We start from the raw sequence: 7940 nt of genomic DNA on the forward strand, positions 1-7940 counted from the left end.
GGGTCCCATGTTGGCAGCCCACATGGGGCCCATATAGGTGCCCACATGGGACCCATATAGGTCCAACATGGGCATCCCTTTTACTCAATATGGGCTACATACAGGCAGCCCTTTTACTCAATATGGGCTACATACGGGTAGCCCTTTTACTCAATATGGGCTACATACGGGCAGCATTGTACTAAATATGGGCTACAAACTGGTAGCATTGTATTCAATATGGGTACACAGAGCCTGTAAAATTTTGGACAACGCATTAATGGAAATTCAGGTTATGTTAGAAATAATATGTAGGCTGCAAACATGAAATACTGTGTTCAAATTGAACATAAGACAAAAGATTCTTGTACATGTACTTCCAATTTCATTTTTTTAATGTTTTATCTATTTCTTCTTGCTGGAACAGAGCGATATCAAAGGGTTCAAGAGCTAAATAGCATTATCCTGCAAGAAATACAAGGTTTTTGTTAAAAGACTTACAAATTTATTAAAGTACTCTCAACTTTTATTCACATAAAGTATTACACACATATACATGGATACATACATACATAGCAGGAGGATCCCAAGTTAACTATTCTACCAGAGAATTCTAAAATAATATGGTGATTTCTAACTTTTTGAATGTAACATCAGCAAAAATATTTTACATGAAGTTGCTAACGATAACATGTTTCTATCTAATGTTCTATCCGCTTTTACATGAAGTTGCTTACAAACACATGTTTCTATCTAATGTTCTATCCGCATGGAGTAATGAAACTCATAATCTTTAAACCCAAACCAACAGTAAAACTATTTCATGGAACAATAAAGACATAACTTCAAACAATAAGACGTTTTTCTATAACATTATATATGTTGACCAGTTATACAACTATAGAATTAAGGACTTCTATTATTTTGATAATAAATATATATTACATATACAGAATACCTTCAAGTATTTTCCTCACCTGATGTACTACACATTACTCAAAAGCATATAAAATCTTTAACCAATACAAATAATACACCATGTACTCAAGGAACATTTGTAGAAAACATACTTGCAAGACTAAACAAAATATTTTATATAGAGGATATTTGTTGGATCCGGTGGATTATCGATTTTAATTCACGAGTGATCATAGAAAATATATATTCTCTATGAACACGAGTTAATTAAAATCGATAATCCACCAAATCCAACAAATTTTCTTTTTATTTAATGCATTTTTCACCGTTTATATACATTGTTAAAGAGTTTAACTAAAGAATTTTGCTGGGATAATGACGTCATTTCGTCAAAAAATGACATCATTTCACAGTAAACAATGAAAATTATCGATAATTCTCACTGATAATTTTCACTGTTTGAACCAGTTTTAATTCACTGATATTTCTCTATAAACCACCGGAAAGCATTAAATAAAAACTAGAAATTAAAAACCCTGCAAAAAAATCCAAAACTCAAATAAATGGAAAATCCTTGTTCGAGAACAAGTCCATATTATTATCTTTGATATCTTCATATATTCTAGTGTATTTCATAATTGCACATGATATATATATATATATATCTTTTAAAACCTTCAAAAACTGGAATGCTGTTTCTTCTTTTGCAAAGGAATATATACCATTTCATTTCCAGATCAAAAAGATTGTATGCTTTCTTAGAAGATGAGCCTTAAAGGAATGGTTTAGGATCAATGGAGAAAGAACTGTCAAATACATTTACAACATTGCTTAATATATTTGATAAAAAAGCTTGAACTATGCAGCAGTCCTAGAAAAGATGGATCGTAGCTTCATCACCAAGATGCTCTTCAAACTCATCCATTTGCTCAAGTGTTCCAATTGGTAGACTGATGTTCTCTGGCAGTTGCATTGGCTTGTCATCAGAAGCTGACCTAGCCAAGAGCCGCTGCAGCATCCACTTCATTTCCCTGTTCTCGTCTCTCATTGTTTCCAACACCGTTAAAATCTGTGTAACTGCATCTGAAGACAAGAGAAAAAAAAAACTTTACCTAAAATTATGTTGACAATAATATATATCACAGCTGGGTCTTATATAATTATAATATCGGATGTGTGCCGATATAACGGCGGCAGGCCCGATTTGTCCCAACAGCTGTTGTACGGCTCGGGCTGATTATAGCAACTTGCACCTAAATGCCGTCAACGTCAATTTGTTTCTTTTATTAGTAGAAGTATGTATTATTATAGATCACTAAATGACTGTGTATTTAATATTTTTTCAGTTGGATTATCTGTTTACATTAATTATTTATGTAATTAACTATCATTTTATAAGCAGTAATTCCAAAACTGAAATTATTTTAAGGTTAAGTTTCAAGCACAAAAATTAGTTACTTTGTCCTATGAACTGGGAAGGCTCTTCAGCTGGACTTAATGGGAGTGACCGGCCTCTGTCATGCACTGCTGGACATTCCTTGTAAAGACGATGTTGGCAAACCAGGTGGTGGTGAATATTTTATTTTCTGAAATAAATGTGTACAATAAACATTACGAATTTAATTATTTCTTAATACACAGACTTTTTAAATATTCTGCAAATATGTGTTTAAATAATCATTAAAATTTGTCCACAGGCAGACAACCTTGGCTTGCGTGAAAGTAATGAAAGACATATACAAAAAAACATTATATTATACGTTTAAATTAATAATAATATTATCAATGTATGAGATAAGTAAGATTCTCATGCATTAGCATGATTACTAATTTAGTGTTCCATTTTTTCAGACATGCGCCTGTCTGCTATAAATAGTTTGTATTGAATTTTAGGCAGAATCAAGTTGAATTAAGCAGTTTAACTAAGAGATTGATCTATGGCGACAAACGAACGTTACGACTTACGTCGCGAAAATACATGACAAAGGCAAAGCGATGAAGAAATCTAATAATTTGCAATTTAAATTATTAAACACACAGGCATTCATTGAAGTAACAGATAAATAAATGATGAGTGATCAGCAATATATATCTGATTTCAAAAGAAATATATAATTACGTGTATAATATCACAATTTAACAACTTACCGTTTCGAGTGTTTTTGTTTTGAATGTTTTCGCGAGGCGGAATTAACATCTGCGCATGCGCATGTTATTTAAATTCTTTATTTTTCTGCGCGATTATTTATATTGAAATTATCTCTTGAAAATAACTTCATATTAATCATAGTATATACATTATTTAAAACAAAGCCATATCAAAAACAGAATTTTCAAAAAAAATGTGCGCCCGATAGCTGATTTTGTCCTTTGTTGGGCGGCCAAAATGGGACCCGTATGGGACCCATATGGGCGGCATATTATTTGCTTATGCATTGAGTTTATATTTTTGGGTAAAATATTAGCAGTTGAGATCAAATTTATCATACATACGTTTTAAGAAATTAGTTTTTAATCAAATAAATAAAAGTTTATATCTTTTTCCTGATAACTCAATAATATGGGACCTATATGGGACCCTTAAGGGCATTCCCATATGGGCTAACCCATATAGGTCCCAAATGACTCCCATTTGGGCTTACCCATATGGGCTTGCCCAAAAACAGCCCGGTAGCTGATTTTTTCTTTGTTGGGCGGCACAAATGGGACCCATATGGGACCTATATGGACTGCATATTATTTGCTTATCCATTGATTTTCTATTTTTGGGTAAAATATTAGCAGTTTAGATCAAGTTAGTCCAGCATACGTTTTAAGAAATGAGTTTTTAATCAAATAAATACAAGTTTACATCTTTTTCGTGATAGCGCAATAATATGGGACCTATATGGGACCCTTATCGCCATTCCCACATGGGCAAGTCCATATAGCTCCCAAATGACTCCCATATGGGACCCGTATGGGACCCATATGGGCCGCATATTATTTGCTTATGCATTGATTTTCTACTTTTGGGTAGAATATTAGCAGTTTAGATCAAGTTAGTCCTACATACGTTTTAAGAAATGAGTTTTTAATCAAATAAATACAAGTTTACATATTTTTCCCGATAGCGCAATCATATGGGACCTATATGGGACCCTTGTGGGCATTCCCATATGGGCTAGCCCATATTGGTCCCAAATGACTCCCATATGGGCTTACCCATATGGGTTTGCCCAGAAACAGCCCATATGGGACCCATATGTGCATGTTTGCTGGGAATATGATCGCATTAATCCAGCTTTAAACTTGTATATTTTTTCATTCGAAATATCGGATTAATTAAAGTTTATAACGTTTAAGTTTCAGTGATATAATATAATAACTCCATCTATGTTACTCTTAATTGTTGTTAAGTATAGTTTTAGTATTATCCCTTTGTTGAACACCTAAACGAAAACGAAACTATAGTTGATCTATAGGGATATGGTTCCTTACTCCTTAGTGAATATTAAACACTATCATTTTACTTAGAGATCAATCTATAAGGTATAAAAATAATATCTCCACCTATATACACACAGCGACTGGTCAATTTAATTTAATCATACCCAAACGTCGACCATCTATGCCAAAAATATAGATGATCTAAAAGGATATATTTGCTAGATGGAAATTAAATAATATCGTAACAGTTGCGGGCAAATAACTCCGGCAACAATTATACAATACCATCAATTAAAGAAAACATACACATACATAAACATTCAACAAGACTACAACAACTCTCAAACCGTGATTATTCAGTATCTTCTAATAGTAAAACTAGTAGTAGTAGTTGTTGTTGTAGCAGTAGTAGTAGTAGTAGTAGTAGTAGTAGTAGTAGTAGTAGTAGTAGTAGTAGTAGTGGTGGTAGTAGTAGTAGTTGTAGTAGTAGTAGTAGTAGTAGTAGTAGTAGTAGTAGTAGTAGGAGCAGCAGCAGCAGCAGCGGCGGCAGCAATCAGCAGTTGTGATTATATGATTATTCTTCAGCACTGAAAGGCTTAGTTATACAGGCATCGTATATGAAGAGAGATTGAATATTTCTTTGTTTTTCTTTGTTTCATTCTGAAGTCACATTTAACTGTCACATTTATTTCATTGCACGGCATATACCGTATATACATGCAGTCTTTTTTCAATAACTCCACATATTGGACATTTTAGAAAAAGGCACTCACTTTGTACAACAAGTGACTTAATACCTATATCTATATTCTCGAGTGATACTATTGTAACTACGTTTTGTGTCTTACCTAAGCGACGATAAGGACGTGCTTGATATTATTTTCTAATAAATATGTTATTAGAAATAAATATGTTTTTGTTTTTTATAAACATATGCATGCAGCTGCAATGTGTGATAAGATTTTGCGAATTCAAAAGTGTTGTTTTATATAGAAAAAAATAATCGTTGTTTTATTGTAATGTTGGCGTATTTTTCTTTTGTATTTTTTATGTAAGATTTTCGCAGATATGTATATATGCCTAGCTGTTCAAATATTATTTTGCCTTATGTCGTCCAATTTCGATTCTATTCTCTGCGTCAATATTGACTTAAATGTATTTATGTGAAATTAAGCTATTTTTATAATGTTATATTCTGTTGATGGAATTCATTTACGACCGAATCTAAGAACATGCAATATTCGCATATCAGTATATTCTTGGCCGGAATTAACCATCTAAAGCAAACATACCTCATTGTGTCACACCGGTCTTTCTGACCTGTGTGAATGCGCGCTAAGCATTGTGGGAAACGGACTTTTTTCCATCATGGCGTTGGTAAACATAATAAACACGGAAGTGAAAAATGGTAATTAATTATTATCAAAAACAGGCCCCATAAAACCGGGCCAGCTGTAATATATATTTGGATGCAGTTTGTGCTTCAAAAGGAGCCACTTATCATGTCAGTCCATTGTTTGTAAGAATCACTAAACACGAAATTAGACTAACTAAACACGTTGCAAGACTGTATCTTCGAAATAGTAAATAAGTCTAAATCATAAATATTTATAATTAAATACCTGCTGAAATTTGAGAACGTAAACGATTTAAAATAAACGCTGTGAACATTACAAGGAATCGTACATGTAGGCCTACTGTGTGAGAGGATTAATCAGGGATAAAATAAAATGGAGTTCGAAGGATCTCACATTTTGAGGAGGACGTCATGGTATCTTGGACATTTGGCACTTTCATATATTTATTTAGTAGATACTGAAAATGCTGAATGTGCTAATTGCAACATCAAAGACGAGCAGGTGAGATTTTTACAGCTTTATTTTCCTTGACATAATATTGCATGTTTTCCATTAAATTTATATGCCAGTGTTTTTTCACCATTTGGGGAAAGGGGCCGGGTCCGTTTAAATTGGAAAATAACGTGTTCTTTTGAGTTAATTTGTGAGATTAATATTGTTGCTTTTATGATTAAAAATACTTTGAAATTGATAATAATAGTGATTTTAATAAGATATATTTTAAGGTTCAACTTCTTTAGCTTGACTTTGAGATAATTTACATGTTTCTATAATTATTAAAAATATAAAATTGTGTGGAAACCTTCCATTGGGATTTTTTAGGTCCCATTTGAGAAAAATATATACTTTTTTGCATTGGGAATGGGTCCTCTTACCGGACCCAAATTTGAACAAAAAAAAACACTGTATGCTCAATTTTAGCTCGGCTGTTTTCAGGGAAAACCCTAGGTATTGTCATGGACAGCTTGCTGTCAGATGTCCATGTCGTGCTTAAACCTTTACATCGGCTCTAAAATCAAAGTGCTTCCATCTATAACTTTGAAACTTTATATGTATATGCACCTTGATGATTTCTACACACCACACCCATTTTGGGGTCACTAGGTCAAAGGTCAAGGTCACTAACCTCAAATTTAAAAAAAAATATTTCATTTATTCAAAACTGCACCGCAGCCTAGCTTGGCACCAATTATGTGGTGCTCTTGTTTATATATAATTTAAAAAATGTGTTAATAACAAGAATAGTTGATGCATGTATACATTAAAAGATACAGCCATGAACAGTGTGTTTTAATTTTTATTAAATATGCTTTGATTGCGTATATGGAAAACAATGAAGTCCATAAATTTTTTACTGATTTTTAAAATAATGAATGTCACACCTCACGTACCACTCCGTTTATGTACCAACACTTTATGTACCAACACTTTATGTACCACTATCTGACACTTTATGTACCATATTTATAATATATAGAGATAACTCATTTAATATGAATGTGTGTTATTAATGAAATGTATTTTGTGTGATAGTATTTATGAATTTAGACTTATATATTGGCCATAGATTTTATTTTTTGTCAGATTTTCTTAGTGTCACTGAGTGTCTAAGTGTAATTTATTAGCCCAAGTACATGAAGTACTTAGTAAATGATTTATTAGTCTTACCTGAAATTGAAGTAAATTATAAAAATTCATTTGTCTCTTATCTTATCCTGACCAAGGATTATAAAGTCTAAAATGTTTGTATTCTATTGTTAAATTGAAATGTGATACTTTGAAGAGAAGAGAGAATGACCTTAATGTTCAAACTGTAAAAAATCAAATTATTTCCATCTTTAGACTTTAATCATGTTTAGAGAATGACCTTGATTCATTAGGACTGCTATGAATGAATTGACAATAACACCTATATTTTATGTAGGTGGTACGTAAAGTTTCAAAGTACCGGTAGTATATAAAAGGTCTGGTACATGTACATAAGGTGTTACACCGTAAAATGTTCATGGTATCAGTGTTTCAATAATGTAGTGTTTCTTATTATGAATTGCTAAGGTTGTTTTGTTTCAAATTTGCATTTATTTTAAAGCATTTTCAGTCATTTTGTGAATACCATGTTTTTTGTAATAAGGTGAATTATGTTGCACATGGCGTCAAATATTAATTCATGGTCGCTGTGGTGTAGAGAATGTTGTCCGCTGGGCGTGGGTTCGATCCATACTCTGGGAGAGTTCTCATTATCGTCTCCATGGACAA

At 32.5% G+C, this 7940-nt stretch overlaps 1 long non-coding RNA gene across 1 annotated transcript; it reads right to left on the bottom strand.

The window, feature by feature from the left end:
• Nucleotides 1-1012: 1012 nt before the first annotated feature.
• Nucleotides 1013-3103, bottom strand: LOC127878956 (uncharacterized). The gene is made up of 3 exons (XR_008048862.1): nucleotides 3046-3103; nucleotides 2356-2483; nucleotides 1013-1980 (listed from the first exon to the last, which is right to left on the bottom strand). It is a non-coding gene; the product is annotated as an uncharacterized LOC127878956 (long non-coding RNA).
• Nucleotides 3104-7940: the final 4837 nt, after the last annotated feature.

Source organism: Dreissena polymorpha, chromosome 4 (assembly GCF_020536995.1).
Source record: "Dreissena polymorpha isolate Duluth1 chromosome 4, UMN_Dpol_1.0, whole genome shotgun sequence".
Classification (NCBI taxonomy): Eukaryota; Metazoa; Mollusca; class Bivalvia; order Myida; family Dreissenidae; genus Dreissena; species Dreissena polymorpha.